This window comes from Pinus tabuliformis, chromosome 3_2, assembly GCF_031772625.1.
Source record: "Pinus tabuliformis cultivar Carrire ecotype Pingquan chromosome 3_2, CPIR1, whole genome shotgun sequence".
In the NCBI taxonomy this organism is placed as follows: domain Eukaryota; kingdom Viridiplantae; phylum Streptophyta; class Pinopsida; order Pinales; family Pinaceae; genus Pinus; species Pinus tabuliformis.
Genome location: NC_142302.1, coordinates 563,982,621 through 564,001,987, shown reverse-complemented (window position 1 = coordinate 564,001,987; position 19,367 = coordinate 563,982,621). Strand labels below are relative to the sequence as shown.

Here is a 19,367-nt window from a genome sequence, read left to right as displayed (position 1 = left end):
CCCCCCACCGATTGATATTAATGCTGAGCTCACCATCATAAGAGCATGGTTTTTCAGCATCGTGATTAATACACTAATAAAGTCTGCCTCATTTCCAGTGCACAGGTTAAACAATTAGGGTGCAGAACATGGGTCTAAGGCAGGCTTTACTCTTTTGCACTACAACAGCTCCGCCGACACCATACAACTCACGAGTTTTCTCGGCTACAATTGTATTTTACAGGTTAGAGCCAGCTCGATCTCATGTAGGACTTCAACATAGTGCCCAACAGGGACACTATCACACTAGTAGCTTCTCATGTAGGACTTCAACATAGTGCCCAACAGGGACACTATCACACTAGTCGCTTCTTTACCCAGGTCAATTGCTCCTCCACGCTCACTGCATGCTCTGGAAGCTTCTAGAAAGCTTCTACACAGGGCTCAACGCCTCCTGAGGCCAATGCTCCTCACACAACCTCAGTCACGCTTCAAGCAACTAGTCCACTAGAGGAATTCACAGATGACATCACCCACCAATTACGCTTGCATGGACAAGATCGACGTTGTGAACATTCATTGACGGCAGGATTAATATTCTAACAGTTTTTACATGTGAAGGAAAGCATAAAAATTCATCTGAGGGAAAAAATTATATTCTTCTTTGAAAAATAAAAACCATAAAAATATCTAAAGTTAGGAAGACTATGAATGGCCCTCTAATGAGAGAACATTTTTCACATGAAGCATAGATTGTATCCTATGAAAATGTGGTGAATGGCAAAAGTTTAGTAATGATGTAAGTTTTTATTGACTATGCAAATATTCCAAGCTACGAATACCATATTGCATTATGGGGGTTAATGAAATGTAAGTATATTTTAATGTGTTTTGTCAACTAAAACTATATTAGCTTGTGATAAATATGTATTACAATTTGATTATCACACTAAAGAGTAGTGAGAGAATTCCACTGAGTGCCAATTTCTTTTATCAATGTTAGAAGCTAAAGAGTCGAATTAGTATAAAAAACAACGTGATACTTAGCTTTTATAATATAATTGTTAATTTTTTATTGATAGTATCTTAATTACAGTTCTAGCAAGCATGTAGAGAAATCAAATCTCTTGAGGTGCAAACCTATTTTATAGTGCAAAATTTGAAATTTTTGCACCTTCAAAGATTTGATCCCTTTGGAAACCTGATAGATCATAGTTAAGATGGATATTCATTTTTTGAAATTCATCTCTAAATGCATAAATCCATTCAACTCCTTAAAACCCCCTTGGATACATGGATTGTGTAAACAACCTAGCTTAAACATGCAATTCCCAGAAATATTTCCTCGATTCAAAATTAACCCCTAAAAAGGGGCTAAAATTTAAAATATGATACTAACCCGTAAAAAGGAGGCCAAAACGTAAAATATAATACGTGAAATGTTATAATAATAAGAATTCAATTTTTCAATTGCTTTATAGAATATGTGCAATTGATTTTTTATCACTATTACTATTTTAATACATACATAATATGTAAATTGTTGATATTGAAATACTTTACTTAACATGGACATTGTGATATTTTATTTATGGATTACATTGTCCCCCTTGAGTTTTGTTTTAATTAGTATATTACTTAATTTTTGATATCATAAATATTTTATTTATGATGCATATGAATTTTTAAATTACTATTAGTAATTTTTAAATGTCACATATTAATTTTACTTTAAGAATTGAATGAATTGTACATCAAATATTTTTACTTTCAAGTACTTCTCTTTACACATTGAAATAATTTACTGGGTTCATTCTCTCTCTTTCTCTCTCTCTCTCACACACACATGTACTCTAAAGATGATATTAAAGTAAATTACTTAACATGGATTTTCTAATTGTTTATTTATTTATTTAATTGAAATATTAAAGTATAAATAATATCAATTTTTTTTGTTATTTTGTTTCAATAACTTTAAAATTATTTTTAAAAATTGGTATAAAATTATCTTATTTCACATGGATATGGAAATATTTTATCTATAATTGAGAGTGAGAGTGAACTTTTATTTACAATATTTGGTTAAACAACTAACTGACTTTGTTTTATAAAATTTTATGTAAAACTAACCAAATATGTATTTTTGTTTTTTATTTGGTTATATCCAATATTGTTTTTAATTTAAAGTACATTTTATTTCCATTATAAAAGGGACACATGTCAACTCCATGTTGAGCATGCCTCTTGATGCAACATGACAAAGAAATATCAATGGAGCCAAGGAGTGGGTGCAAACTAGTGATGGTTTCACATGATGCCTTATTGGCAATGAAAACATGGAAACATAATGACATGCTAAAGTGGAGTAATGATTGAAGATTTCACAACGACTTTGAATATGGCGTAAAAAGATCTTAGATCTAAATATATATAATTATTATTTGAAGAATTTTTGTATCCAATATCTAAATCATAAACTTTTCTTTAAGAAAAATTCTAGAATTGTAGAGAACATATTATTCTTGATTTATCAAGGTTATTTTTCCTAATTTTATAACATTAATTTTATATTTATTTTAAATTATAAAAGTCGATATATATATGAAATTACAAACAATGTTTTTTTTTTTTGGTAAATATCAAACTATACTTTTGAGGTGTATAGCTTATTTAAAATATGGTGAAGAGAATAAATGTAAAACATGTTAAAAATATAAAACATAGCCATTTATGTATAAGTTTCACACACATAGATATATCACACTCTATCATAATGGGGATATTAATGACATTATATGATTTGGGAATTGACGAATAGAGTTTACTTCTTCGTATCAATGTCTTAGAAAAATAGGTTGAACCACCACAATTGACATCTAAAGAGCATCATTTTCTCATAAGTAAAGATATTCCATTTTAGAATATTTTGAGCAGCAGTAATGAGTCTGAAGGTCGTTGACATGATCATTGTAGAAAGCATAATTGTTGGCCTCAAAAGTAATATTTTTGGAATGCATGGCTATGAAAAATACTTCAAACCACCACAAAATACCTTTCAAGATTATCCCTTCCTCTAACTAGTGATACATGTGTCATTTGGGGATTTTTTTATAATAGATACATGATTATTTAGGCCCTAGATGTCTTTAATGGAGGGAAACTAGGATTTAAGCAAAAATGACACATTGACCTACTACAAATGACCTCTTAAGCATATCATGTCCATCTCCTAAGCATATCATTTCCATCTGAGGGTGATATTCGTAATATTATGAAGTTTTTAGAACTAGCTATAGGTATCAATGTTCTAGATATGGTTAGGGAAGAAAGAGATCTTATGTCTTAAATGAAGGTTATAAGATTAAGATATATGAAAAACACATGATCTATGAAGGGGATATTTGGCCTTCAAGTGGATTTGTGTGCACCATTACAAGTTTTGAGCACAAGTTATGGATTAATCATTCATGAAAATGATGGTAAGAAGAAACCTATGCTTAAGTCATTTAAGGAATACTTCATCCATGTAGGGCTAAGAAAAACACCTTCAACCACCAAAAATGACCTCCCACATGTATCCTTTACCTCTTAGTTGTCGTCTTGACATCAATTGGATTTTTCGAGTAGTGAGTATTAATTTGAAGAATTGGACCAAGGCCATGTCACGAAACTTTATCATTATGCCAAGAATGTAACTTCTGGGCTCCGGATCCATAAACAAGTTCTAAAACCATGGAATATGATATCTCTATAGGATATTTGTTCTTAAATTATAAATGTGGCCATTATGAGAAGCTTTTGATAGCCAAGTATAGTTTATGGGACATTAGAGATAGTTAAGGGAGTAAACTCTAGCCTTAGGACCTAAAGAAAGCCTGCAAGCATCCAAATCCAAGAATAATGTCGTAAACCACCACAAGTAATGTGATTAAAGTAACATCTCACTCTTAGTTGGAATATGGTATGTATTAGAATATTTTGAATAGTAGGGATGAGCTTCATTTCCTTAACCATGGTCTGGGGAAGAAACTCGAGCCTCAAGTCCTATAGGTAGCTCCTAAGGTTGTAGGGATAAGGACTTGAACCATTATATAAGAAATTTATATGGGTTATTTAATATTCAATCGGGGATATGGCATTAATTATAATTTTATTATAAGTACATTTTGGAAGAGGTTCCTTTAAAATTATTTAGGGAGGAAACCTAGCCTTAGACCCTAAAGAAATACTTTAGGCATTCAAGGCTAGTAATGCCAACTTGAATGTTAGAATAAATACCATGAGTATGGCTTGCATAATGAAACATGGACCTTAGGCCCTAAAGGAAGATTCTATCCACCTAGTGAAAGGGAGGATGCCTAAAACAACCACATATGACGTCTTGAGGGTATATTAGGAATATCGTTAAGGATATTAGTGTTAATAGGTAGTTTTGAGTACTTAGTATGCATCATAGAGCCATAGAAATGATCTAGGAAAGAATGAAATGTCTTATGTCCTAAAGAAAGATTTGGAGCATCCAAAGCCATCGAGAATACCTTGAAGCACCACCCATTACCTATAGAGAATATCCTCTTCCTCCAAGAAAGGATGTTAATTCCTTCAAAAGGGATTTGAAGAATTAGGTATGACTCTTAAGTCATCAACATGGTCAATGGATACCTAAATTTTATTTGAATTTCAACGCTTCTAAGGACTTAAGGAAAAGCACAATCCTCAAACCACTATGTTCAAGCTCCCAACCTAGGAGACTAGCATCATGGACATATTTTTTACTTCAAGTGGGGATATGGGTATCATTACTATATGTTGAGAATTTGGCATGGGTCTTTAGTACATGGGTGTGATCAAGAGAGGAATTCCATGCCTTTGGTCCTAAAGGAAGATTTTATGGATATAACACCAATAAGGAGATGTTGAACCAAAATAAAGGAACTTTTTCATTTTGTCCTTTATCTTTGGATGAGGATAGTGAGGAATATGAATCTTTCAATGTTAAGTATGATCCTTTTGACCCTAGGTATGTTCGTGTCAACAAAACAAGGACTTAGGCCATAAATAATTATCATAGCCTTATAAGGCTATGAATAACACCTTAAACCACAAAAAATGATCCCTTAACGAAAATCCTTAATTCTCACGGGGTATACATGCACCATTAGCATTTTTTAACATTAGGTGTGGGCATTGGGGCCTTCGACATGGTTAGGGATAGAAACATAAATATTAGGCCATAAATAAATTTTCTATCCATCTAAGGCAAAGAAGGATCCCCTCAAAAATCACACATGAATTCCTAAGGGTACTTAGAATATTATTGGGGATATTGGTGCAACCAAGTGGTTTTGAGTAGTTGGTATGTGTCCTATGGTACTAGAAATCATATACGGAAGTACTGAAATCATTAGGTCCGTAGAAAATATTTGATTCTTCTAGATCCATAAACAATGTATCAAGGCATCACTCATGACCTTTGGAGGGTATCCTTTGCCACTGAGAAAGGATGTTAGTTCCCTCACCACATTTTGAGCATTAGGTATGATGTCAAAGTCTTGATATAGTTAAGGGGGGAACTCAAGTCTTAGCTGAGGTACAAAGCTTCCAATCATCTAGAGCCAAACTCTATTCCTAAACCACCACACCTAACTTCATGAGGTTCTAGGTAGCTTCCGGGTCTCTGATGGCAAGAATGCCACCAAAAACCACTATAAATGACCGCTTGAGTAGATATTTGGGAATATGAACATCATTAAGATATCCTAAGAACTAGGTATGAGAATCATATTTGGCATTGAGGAGATATATGTTAAAATTGTTAATACCATTAATGTACCACATAACAAATTTTGGTTTCTCCTAGTGATTCTCATGAAAATATTGAGAGAACCAAGAGATGTGCCCAAATGAAAACGAAATGGTAGCACATGAATGAGTAAAATAAATGAGATGGCCAAATATCTAGTTATATAATAGGGGACTAAGTAGTGTTGAATACAAATTAGTAGAAAGTGTAACTTCCATGTAAAGTGGAGTTGTCGCAGGCTCACAATCAACCATTCCAAAATGTTGAATTGAGTTAGGTACATGTTGTTTTTGAAAAAAGGAGAATCGTAATGAATATTGAAACATTTTTAGATCAATCAAATAATGTACAAAACCATGTTTTATTGTGTCAGACTATTCCATTATATATTTTGGAACACTCTAAATTATGGATGAAGATTTGCATGTGATAATTAAATCATCCAGATTCAAAATGGAATCAAGAGATCAACACCTCGCTTATTGTATATTGTAGGATCAAAATGACAATGATTAATTAGAAAACTATCCATTTTCATACTATTCTTAAATGGATTTTTGACACCATACAATGAATTTTGGACTCTATAAACAAGTAAATGACCATATACAAACTGAAGAGGTTACTCTATGTAGATTTCCTCATGCAAAGCACCATGTAGAAAAGAATTGTTCAAATACTAGCCTTTCTAGGTAGCAGGAAAACGAGTTATGATTATGGCATCCATCTCAATGATAGATGAAAATTTATCAAACTAAGAAAACCTTCAACCTATCAAAATACCTTGGCAACACGATATACCCTATACTTCCTAGAAAAAATACTTGGTAAATATTTGGTTTTGCAAATTCATTTATAGAAAAAAAATCCTTTAGAAGAGGAATATGATTCCATATGCAATTATTCAATAAGAAAAAATAATCTGTAATAATAACATCCAATTTTCCTATACCGAGAACATTATAATTTTTTTGTCGATCAACTGAAATGGTGTGACTGAAAAGACAAATATTAGTTGCCTGTCAAGAAGTATGGTGCTTAGGTTAGTTATAAAATAGCTGAAATAATTTAGCTCATAGGCATATGTGTCATGCTTCTTTTGCTCACAAAACATAATATCTACATGATTTCCTTAATCAAGTTGTTCTTCTTAAAGATACACATTTTAATTTGCTGTTGATGGTATATATTATTCATGCTAATTCTCAACTTTAGGTAGAATTTTTACTAAATAATTTTCATCTTTTGTAATGTCATTTGTAGTGCAATTTGCATCAACAAATATTTTATGTCTTCTTGTTATGTAAAAATGGAAATTCAAGCATGATCCACATCTTTTAAGAAACAATATATGGGAGGAGTACGGGAAATGGATGGGTTGAAGTGCTGATAAAAGTGGACAACCCTTCAACAATTTAAAAAATACATATTTAAGAACAAGATTAAAGTACTTGTATACTTTCATAATCTTATGGTAATTAACAAAATCATTAGATGTCTCATATTCTCCACAACTATGTATTTTTCATCTAGAATTAAGATCCATGCTTGACTACCAAATATTGTAAAAGAAAATGCATCAATACTTAATATGTGTGCATGATTACTTTGAATTGATATTCAATAGTACCCTATGATGCATGCAATATTCAACTTAATTTACAAAATTTACTACTTCAACCTATAATAAAGCTACCATTGTAAACCAAATAACACAATCAGCCATCTCTTTCTATGCTCATTTATTTCTTTTAGAAATTAAATTTCACTGAGTGATATAGGGAACATAACATTGATGTTGAATGTCACGTTCACTACAAAATCGTTGAACTCTTTACTAGCATACCTAATCATAGCAAATAAATGTGTAATTTTAGAGAAGACATTGTTCTCGTGCATGGCTATTTTTTCCAAAATTTATAATGTTCATTATATATGTACCCTTAAAACTACATGGTTACACATTAATGTAAGGTATTAAGATCTTCACATGATCAAACAATATGCCTTTTAGATTGTAGATGCCAACCTATACTAATTCATTGTTAACTTTCTCTAAATGTGGTTATCGCAATAGTAGTTATGACAATAAAAATGTAGTAAGAGTAAAAGATGCATGCAATTAAGGATTATGATTTATGTCAAGATAAAAACATCCTAACAATAGTAAACAATATTACTTTTCCTTTTTAATCATATATTTGGAATCTTGATAATCAATTTGAATACATATAAAGTAATTTCATTGACAATGGATTTTTGCATCCCATATAAAACTAAAATGAAAATTAGAGATATCAAGAGCCATTAATAAAAATAATGTTTTGATGTACTTGTAACCCAAGAAACTATGTTTATCATTTCCAACTTAAATTTAAAGTAACCAATTCAATAAACACATAATTTAAAGTGGTTAATGTCACACAAAATATGAATGAAAGGAATGTGAACGTGTTATAGAGTGCAAGTTTATTCTAGACTATGTGAGCATTCTTATAACATGCATGTGTTATTGTGGCTAAGATTGTGCATAGGGGGTGTGTCAAGAAGTATAACTAATGTCACATGAGGAGAATAATGGGCATTACACCATAAATGTTTATTTTCAATATTAATATCCATGAGCAATTTGTCACAACTCCCTTAATATTTTTTTAGAAAACCTGTACTTAACCACCCTTAACATACCCTTTGACATATAACTTAGCCACCATTAACATATGATTTGACATATAAATTCCTCTTTTAAATGTACATTCCTCTTCCTTCTTGTTTTCGTTTGAATGTGATCGACGGGGTATTAGATATTTTTATCTTAAATTATTACACTCTCACATGAGTCTAATCATATGGAAGCACTATGTATTTATTCTTTTATGTATGTTTGACTATTTATTTTGTCATGCATATACTTCCTCGTACCCTTTAAAATGTGATTTAGATGTATCTGAAGGTCCCCTTTCGACCTTGGTAATGGTAGTTGGTCTCTTTCTACCTAACGGTATTTGGCTTTGTATTAAGTAATGTTTATAGATTATAACCTTTATACATCACGCCGACTATAATTTTCTTAACATTCATTTTTGTTCGTTATATAACTTTTTCCCCCAAAGTGTGTCGTGGTAGTGTTTGGGTCCTCCTTTAGCCAATGTTGAGTCTGTCCCCTATTAGGTGGCGTGCATGCTTCCGGGAATTGGTGCCCAAATCCTCCACGGACACGTACCCCTTACCCATGTGACAACCACCTGATCTGTGAGGTTTCTTTTGTATGAACGATGGGATGTGATTTTCGTCATATCAATAGTGGTTTTCGCTGTCGAAACCCTAGGTGTATCCCTGCGCACCGCTCATACTCCATTCGATATTTTTCGTGTAATGGTTTTTGTGTTTTGCGTGGAACACTGACATCTTTTTTTTCGAAACGAGGCACTTTCTATTCTGGGTTTTAGAGTCTCAGCTAGTTATAGCCTGAACTGTGGCAAGGGCCTGTCCCATGTGTTATCAGTTAACTTTACGTAGAGTTTTGTTGGTGTGTGGGTATTTCAATGGCCACAACGCTTTCACTCACCCTTCTTGTCTTTCTTCGCGATGAGTTGGTTAACTTTACTTTACTATTACTATGAGTTTTGTTGGTGTGTGGGTATTTCAATGGCCACAATGCTTTCACTCACCCTTCTTGCCTTTCTTCGCGATGAGTCTACAACCGCCCTCAAGAGGTTATTGTCTTTTATGGTTTTTTTGGAATTCGTCGCTATGGAGCAAGGGTTTACAAGTGTGCCTCCTTGGCGTGCTTCTTGAAATGCAGCTTTTGGGTGGCCAACCAACCGATTTTGCCACTATTCCCTGCACTATTAGGTAGCACATTTATTTTTTTATTTTTGTTTATCCCCCACAGAATTTTGTGGGTACTCTATTAAAGGCACTTAGTTACCTAATCTAGTTTTGCCTTGAAGTTTCTCTTAGGTACCACATAAATTCTCTGTTACAGTTCGAATCCCTATTTCTATTTAGTAGGGTTTATTTTTCTTTCTTATCTTGCGGTCAAATATGTCCACAAAGCCTCTATCCCTTTGGGGATTTCTGTTGAATGTGTAATTTCAACGCAGAGTTATATTGCCAGAAATCGTTCACCAAACCCGCCTGAGAGTTCTCGGGCCACTTTCCGGCAAAGGGATTTTCCGTATATTTGAGCCCGAGAGAATTTGGTGCAAACGTGTGGCTCACCCCATACGTAAGCAAGTCTGACATTCTCGGGTGCTATCGCTCAGCCATATAATGCCTCCCGATATCTCTGTCCGCCGTTCGATTGACTCCAGCGATTTTGTCCGTTGATTGCTCAAACCTGCATACGGCAAACATTAACTATGTTGCGTGGAGTAAATCTAAGTTTTGGTTGACCATACCTTTATTAATGCTTTGTCATAGGTGTAGGTAATGCATTTAGTTTTTATATACGGCATGTATTTATTTTGTCGTTGACCATATGTATTGTAAAACCCATAGTAGTATAGTATGTTTTTTAATGAGTTAAGAGAAATATGCTTGTGGTTATTTTTTTTGATTGCACACGGGAGGAGATGAATATAGGTGTTCGCAGCAGCGAGAAAAACCTGTGGATGTATGCACAGCAGTGCACAAGATATATTTTGTAATGTTTTGTGGGGCATCGTAAAACGATGGTGCAGTAAAAGGGAAAACCATGTATTAACGCACAGTAGTGCATAAAGAAAATGGTGGAGCGCATTTGTTTTGGATGCATATGTAATTTGTTTTTGTTTTACAGTAGCGTGTAAAAATAGTTTTACACCAGTAAATGTAAATGGAGGTTTTACAGCAGTAAATGTAAATGGGAATTTTTCCAGCAGTGTAAATTCTCATATGGAGACAGAGTAAATGTTTTTTGTTGAATGTATTTTGGTGAATCCCTCTCAGTAGAGAGGATGAATATGTAACAGGCATATATTTTAATGAATGGAAATGTTTTTATGGTGGTGAAATCCTCTGTTCCTTAGTAATTTTTTTAAGCTTCCCTATGCAAGAAGATCCTGGAAAGGTAGAAACAGAGCATTGCCTCTGTGTGTTTAGTTTTGTTTGTTTTTGGGATTTTCCCATCAAAAATACCCAACAGTGGTATCAGAGTAGGCTTAGGCTCTTTGAAGGTGACAAAGAAGCTGAAGGGAGGAGCTTGTTGCAGCAGTAGATTTTCTCCAGCAGAGTGAAGGCTCAGTCAGGAAAATACTCAGGTATTTCACAAAGTTTTTTTTGTGTTGCTGAAGAAACAATCAGTTGTTTTAAACACAGTCAAGGATTTAGAGGCATAGATCAGAATGCAAGGAATGGCCAGCACAAGCACTGGTATGGGTATGTTTAACACCCAGCTCCCACAGTTTAATGGGAAAAACTATGACTATTGGGCAATAACCATGACAGCCCTGTTTGCCTCTCAAGATTTATGGGAAATAGTTGAATCTGGGTTTGAAGAACCAGCAGATGAAAATGAGTTCAATGCATTAACTCAGGGAGAGAGAGATCAGCTGAAGAGCAATAGGAAGAAGGATTCAAAAGCCCGTATGTTGTTGTATCTAGCAGTAGACCAGAGTGTGTTTCCAAGGTTAGCAGTAGCTAAGACAGCAAATGAAGCATGGCAAACTCTCAAGACAGCCTATCAAGGCATGGAGAGAGTGAAGACAACAAAACTACAATTGCTGAGAAAGGATTTTGAGAACTTGAACATGAAGGAGTCAGATAACATTGACTCATTCTTCACTCATGTGATTGGTGTAATCACACAAATGAGAACTCATGGAGAAACCATTGAAGATAGAAGGATTGTGGAGAAAATATTGAGGGTCTTACCCTCAAGGTTTGATGCCATAGTCACCACCATTGAAGAGACAAAGGATCTCTCAAACTATTCAGTTGATGAGCTACATGCATCACTGATAATACATGAACAGAGGTTGAGTAGGAATGAAAACTCATCTCTTGAGCAAGCCTTCAAGACCCAGATGTCCTTTGGAAGAGGAAGAGGTCAAGGAAGAGGAAACCGAAGAGGAAGAGGCAGAAGCCAGAACAGAGGTGGAAGGAACAGCCCATCAAATGCACAAGGAAGAGGCAGCAATCCAAATCAGAATCAAGGCCAAGGTAGCAGCCAACAAAGAGAACAGTATCATGCTCAAGGAAAAAGGTATGATAAATCTAATGTTCAATGCTATTATTACAAAAAGTATGGACATTATGCAAGTGATTGTAGAAAGAAACAACATGATATGAACAGTAGACAAAATGCAAACGTTACAATAGAAAACAACAGTCAAAATAATGTGTTGTTAGCCTGTAACATGGCTGAAACAAACAGTGAGGACATTTGGTTTTTAGACTCAGGTTGCAGCAACCATATGACAGGGAACATAGCCTTCTTTTCTGCCCTAGATAAAAATGTGAAATCAGAAGTCACATTAGGAACTGATAGCAAAGTCTCTGTTATGGGAAAAGGAGAGGTAAAAATATTTACAAAGCAAGAAGAAAGGAAAACCATAGAAGATGTCTACTATGTCCCTGGAATGAGATGTAACCTCTTGAGTATTGGACAACTTGTCCATAAGGGGTACAATGTTTTCTTTAAAAATGATGTGTGCACCATCATGGATATAGCACCCAGCAAACGATGCATTGTTGAAGTAAAAATGACAAGGAACAGGATGTTCCCTCTCAGGATCAGGGCAAATTTGAAAAACAAAAATGTAATTGCAGCAGTTACCCAAGAGGTCTTCCAAAGCGTGCCAAAGGATGAAAATTGGTTGTGGCACTTGAGATTCGGGCATCTAAATTTTGGAGGTCTAAACCTATTAAGCAGAAAAGGAATGGTAAGAGGATTACCATTGATAGAGAAGCCGGACAACCTTTGTGAAGGTTGCATATTGGGAAAACAACATAGAGAAAGTTTTCCATCAGGGAAGAGCATAAGGGCAAAGGCACCCTTAGAGGTCATCCACTCAGATTTATGTGGACCGATGCAAGCTCCATCATTAGCAGGCAGCCAATATTTCCTAACATTCATTGATGACTTTACAAGAAAAACTTGGGTATATTTCCTTAAAAACAAAAGTGAAGTGTTTGAGAAATTCCAAAATTTCAAGGCATTTGTGGAAAACCAAAGTGGGCTGCACATTAAAGTTTTGAGAATTGATAGAGGAGGTGAGTATATCTCCAAGGAATTCCTAAGATTTTGTAGAGAAAATGGAATTCACAAACAATTTACAACTTGGTACACCCCACAGCAAAATGGAGTTGCTGAAAGGAAGAACAGAACCATCATGGAGATGGCAAGGAGCATGTTGAAGGCAAAGCATTTGCCAAATGAGTATTGGGTTGAAGCTGTAAATTGTGCAGTGTATATTTTGAACAGGTGTCCTACAAAAGCAGCCATGAACAAAGTGCCAGAAGAGGCATGGAGTGGGAGAAAGCAATGAGTCACCCACATGAGAGTTTTTGGGTGTGTGGCCTATGCACACATTCAGATAAGCTAAGGAAGAAGTTGGACAATAAAGGGGAGAGGTGTATCCTTGTTGGATATAGTGATGAATCCAAAGCCTACAGGCTGTATATCCCATCTACCAAGAAATTTTTTGTAAGCAGGGATGTTCAATTCATTGAGGAAGAAGCTTGGGATGGAAGCATAGAGAAAACAGTGAATGTTAAAAACTGTTTGTCTCATGATGAGGATGAAGAGGAGGTGGCTGAAATGGATCCCCAAACAGCAGCACCAACACAAGGACAGCAAGGGACACCATTGAGGATAAATGAGAGTGCTTCTCCAAGCACACCACAAGGAGGAAATTCAAGTGCATCTTCAAGCACTTTCACACCAAGTGAAAGAGGTAAGAATTTTAGAAATCTAAGTGATATTTATGAAGAAGGAATGAATTCCTTATTTGCCTTGTTTTGTCATGTTGATGATCCTATTCATTTCGAAGATGCAATCAAAGACAAGAAATGGATAGAAGCTATGGATGAGGAGATGAATGCCATAGAGAGAAACAAAACATGGGATTTGGTTGAGTTACCAAAAGGCAAAGAAGTCATTGGTGTGAAATGGGTCTACAAGACCAAGAGCAATGCTGAAGGCAAGATTGAAAGGCATAAAGCAAGGCTCGTTGTCAAAGGCTACAAGCAGCAGTATGGAGGAGATTATGAGGAGACTTTCGCACCGGTTGCAAGAATGGAAACAGTGAGAGCAGTGTTGTCCATAGCAGCACAAAACAAATGGAAAGTCTACAAAATAGACGTGAAATCAGCATTCCTAAATGGAGTGTTAATGGAAGAGGTTTATGTGGAACAACCTCTCGGATATGAGAAGAAAGGTGAAGAGCACAAAGTGTGCAGATTGAAGAAAGCTCTTTATGGGCTGAAGCAAGCGCCAAGAGCATGGTACAACAGAATAGATTCTTATCTATTGGATAATGAATTCGACAAGTGTGAAGGAGAACCCACCGTCTACATCAAAGAAAAATATGGTAAAATTTTGATTGTTGTCTTATATGTTGATGATGTTATTTTCACAGGTAATGATTATCAGCTCATTAAGAATTTTAAATCAGTCATGAAGGAGGAATTTGAAATGACTGATATGGGTTTCTTGAGATACTTCTTAGGCATAGAAGTAGATCAAAATGAAAAAGGAATTTTTATATCTCAAGCAAGATATGTAAATCACGTTTTGGGCAGATTTAACATGCAAGAATGCAAGGTAGCCATCACTCCCACAGTGATGGGATTAAAGCTCAGCAGAGAGGACAGCAGCAAGGATTTTGATCCTAGCTTGTATAAAAGCATTGTGGGCAGTCTTATGTATTTACCAGCAACTAGGCCTGATATTATGTATGTTGTTAGTTTAATTTCCAGATTCATGGAGAGGCCAAAGGAGACACATTGGCAGGCAGCAAAAAGAATTTTAAGGTATGTCAAAGGTACCAAAATGTTTGGAATTTTATATAATGTCTCAGAACATTCAGATTTAGTTGGATACATAGATAGCGATTGGGCTGGAAGTGTAGATGATCAGAAAAGCACTTCCGGTTATGTTTTTCATATGGGTTCAGGAGCCATTTCATGGGCTTCTAAGAAGCAGTCCATTGTAGCATTGTCTACAGCAGAGGATGAATATGTGGCAGCTACAGCAGCAGCATGTCAAGTAGTCTGGATGAGAAGAATGTTGAGAAGCTTAGGCCAAGAGCAGGCAAAAGCGACAGTGATTTTTTGTGACAATAGCTCAGCTATTGCATTGTCAAAGAATTATGTGTTTCATAAGAGAACGAAACACATTGATACAAGGTTTCACTACATCAGAGAATTGGTGAACAATGGAGAAATTGTCTTAGAACATTGCAGGACTCAGGAATAGGTTGCAGACATCTTGACAAAGCCACTGGATCAGAAAAGCTTTGAATTTTTGAGGAAGTGTCAGGGTATGACCGAATGCCCAGCAATTGAAATTAAAGGGGAGTGTTGAATGTGTAATTTCAACGCAGAGTTATATCGCCAGAAATCGTTCACCAAACCTGCTTGAGAGTTCTCGGGCCACTTTCCGGCAAAGGGATTTTCCGTATATTTGAGCCCGAGAGAATTTGATGCAGACGCGTGGCTCACCCCATACGTAAGCAAGTCTGACATTCTCGGGTGCTATCGCTCAGCCATATAATGCCTCCCGATATCTCTGTCCGCCGTTCGATTGACTCCAGCGTTTTTGTCCGTTGATTGCTCAAACCTGCATACGGCAAAAATTAACTATGTTGCATAGAGTAAATCTAAGTTTTGGTTGACCATACCTTTATTAATGCTTTGTCATAGGTGTAGGTAATGCGTTTAGTTTTTATATACGGCATGTATTTATTTTGTCGTTGACCATATGTATTGTAAAACCCATAGTAGTATAGTATGTTTTTTAATGAGTTAAGAGAAATATGCTTGTGGTTATTTTTTTTGATTGCACACGGGAGGAGATGAATATAGGTGTTCGCAGCAGCGAGAAAAACCTGTGGATGTACATAAAACGATGGTGCAGTAAAAGGGAAAACCATGTATTAACGCACAGTAGTGCATAAAGAAAATGGTGGAGCGCATTTTTTTTGGATGCATATGTAATTTGTTTTTGTTTTACAGCAGCGTGTAAAAATAGTTTTACACCAGTAAATGTAAATGGAGGTTTTACAGCAGTAAATGTAAATGGGAATTTTTCCAGCAGTGTAAATTCTCATATGGAGACAAAGTAAATGTTTTTTGTTGAATGTATTTTTAGTGGTGAATCCCTCTCAGCAAAGAGGATGAATATTCAACAGGCATATATTTTAATCAATGGAAATGTTTTTATGATGGTGAAATACTTTGATCCTCAGTAAATTTTTTAAGCTTACTTGTGCAAAGGTCCTGGACAGAGGAAACAGAGCATTGTCTCTGTGGTGTGTGTTTGAATCTTTGTTTTTGGGATTTTCCCATTAAAATCCCCAACAATTTCTACATTCTTTCTATCCTCTGTCCCATACAGTGAGTATTTGGAGCTCAAACGCCTCAAAGTAGTGTATAGGCAAATATGAATTATGTTCAAGTAATGCAAAGTATTCTATACTTGTTTTTAAGGTTTTTGTAAATTACAATGCATCAGAGCTTTATAGAAATTATAGTTCTGTGATGATAGTTTGATAGGGTTCATCCCTCCTTCGTATTTGCTGAATTGATCATAATGCTCACATTTTCGACTGTTAATTTGCAAGGGTATGACTCTAAGATATCGTACACGGGGAATGCGCACCTCCTTGCACGACAACGCCATTGATGAACAAGTAAATGTAAGTTCTTTATTTTTTATTTTCTATTTCATAGTCTATATTGGTTATGTAGAGTTTAAGCCTCATTCCTATAAGACTAATTCTAAATCCACTTATCTTGCAGGTCCGTCTTGCCCCTTTACCATAACATACTTTACGCTCCATTGAAATGATTCCATCAATGCTGATATGCCATCTTTGTGCTTCCAGGTTGGTTCACCTTTCCTCTCAGGGGCTCGAACTATTACCACGTACGTTGAATTTTCTGGGTTGTATTGTTAGGATGTGCGCCCTATAGTTTCACTTCTCTTCTGAGCAGTGTAAATGTAGATTTTGTTCAGTGGTCAAGGCTCCGTGATTATAGTGCTCTTTAGTTTGTAACTAATTGTACACCATTAGTTATCATATACCCTTATGTCGTTTTTCAGGTGCATGAAGTGGTGTCTCTCATATTTGTTGGACTATCTAGCGTAGTTTTGAAATAGTGAACTGACTCTTATGTAATTCTGTGATATGAACAATTTGTTCCTTTAATATTAATAAAGCATATATTGTATTACTGATTATATTCCTAGTATGGCCTATTTCAAAGATATTCCTTTTTGCTTTCTATAGTGCGACAAAGATGTAATTCTACTTTCTGGAGCTTTATATGAAAATCTTGTATTTATTTAAGTTTTTGAATACCATTCTCTTTGTCATCTAAATGGTATTGGTATCTCTATATTTAGATCGATTTCGGTTATAGGGATTAAATCATTGCTCCTTTCTTTGAATCAAAGTATCTTATATTTGTTGAGCTGATGGTTTAGTATCTATAATATATTTATATATTCATGTGCTTTTGTCGCTAAGAAATAGGAGTTGCTCATTTAATCATTTTCTGTTTATGTAAAAGTGGATGAAATAGCCATTTATGTGTATGTAAAAGAAAATGAACTAAGCGTTTTTTTTGGGGTGTGTGTACTTTTATATATGGTTCGTTTACTAGTTTCCTTTTTAAACCCTTACTTGTATTATTTTATCTCCAATGAGACGAATCTACTATGAGTAGCCTTAGGATTTAAACTAGTAGCATACTCAGTGAAGTAATCAGTAAATAATTAAAAAAGAAATATGGTTTGTTTCCTATGAGATCCATTGTTTTTCATTTTAATTACTGTACATGTCCACTACTATTTTACTCCTTAATAATTAAGTGTCACTAATATTTAAAATTTCCAGTGCTCTAGTAAACAATATTTCTAGGGACTCTATAATAGTGATTCCAATATTTATTTTATAATTGATCCTTTCAGCTTCCTTAGCTAATTCCCATCGTATTCATTTTAGACTCGTACAATTTTGAATTAGTTACCTCTTAAGCATATCTTTTATAGAATGGAAGAAACTAAATCCCGTAAATGTTGAATATTATACTCAACACTCATGCTCTATCCTTATTTCCTCTCATTTTCTGAGTTAATGCACAAGATTTATCCATTGTAACATCTGGCCCTTTCCTGTGAATTACAAATGAAACCACTAATAATAGCTACATGCTTCCGTGTTCTATCACTTACAATTTTACTTTTAATCAATGTAGTACATGAATTTCAGTAAAGTAATATATGCAGTCTCCTAGCTGATTCACACTTCATTTCCAATTACAGAATCACAGTTCAAATCACTAAGTACTTTTATTTCCACAGTAAATTCATATCACTTTTCTTTTTTTGTAAACACTAATTTCACACTCTCACTAACTCTAAAATGCACCATTTGCTCATAACTATTCCTAATGAGCATATAAAATAAGAGTTAATCCAAATAGAATCAATACCAAGGATACTTTGAAATTTCACACCTTTTTCCACCCAACCTAGAACTCCGTTCCTCCAGTTCACCCTCGTGCTAACGCTTTATTCTTATCCAGATTTAGAATTTTCTCCCAAATAAGATTTAATGCATTTTCTTTCCTATCCATTAAATCTTATCCAAAATCCTTATCATGGAAGATTTGTCTCAATCTTATTTATTAATAAGATTTTTTTTTTTTTTTTTACTTTCTTGGTAGGAATCTCATATACAATTGTCTCATTCCCAGGTACTTTCACCCCGATTATTTATTGATTAATAATTTGATTTATTTACATATGCATTTCAATGTACTTGATGTATTTTCATCCATTCCACTAACATAATTCAGTCAAAGAAAACATTACACAATTAAGGGTATTACATTCTGCCCCCCTTTTAATTCACATCGTCCTCGATTTTTAATTCCCAGTTATTTCCCTCTGGAACAATGCTAGATAATTATTTTTCATATCATCTACTCATTCCCATGTGGCCTCTTCAGGAGTAAAATCATTCCATTGCACTTTAACCCAAACTACGGTTCAATTCCAAAGCCAGATCTCTTTCTGGTCTATGACACAAAGAGGTTCTACCAGAAAGTCTCATTCGGGTTCCACCTGTAGCATTTCCTAATTAATTATGTGAGAGCCATGATGTACATATTTCTTAATTAAGGATACATGAAAAATGTTATGAACTTTAATGTGACTGGGTAACATGAATTGATATGCTATGGGTCCAATCTTGTCAAAAATGTCGAACAACCCACAAAACCATGGTGCCAATTTTGGACAAGTTCCCATTCTTAATGTACTTTTCCTTGGTTTCACCCTCAAATAATTATTATCTCCAATTTTGATCTCCATGTGTGTTCTTTTTTTGTCTACATAAATCTTATGTCTATCCTATGTAGCTTTAAAGTT

At 34.8% G+C, this 19,367-nt stretch overlaps 1 pseudogene; it reads right to left on the bottom strand.

Moving 5' to 3' along the window:
- Positions 1–15,463: 15,463 nt before the first annotated feature.
- The window catches only part of LOC149181764 (aminomethyltransferase, mitochondrial-like), a 41,928-nt pseudogene continuing 38,024 nt past the window's right edge, over positions 15,464–19,367 (bottom strand).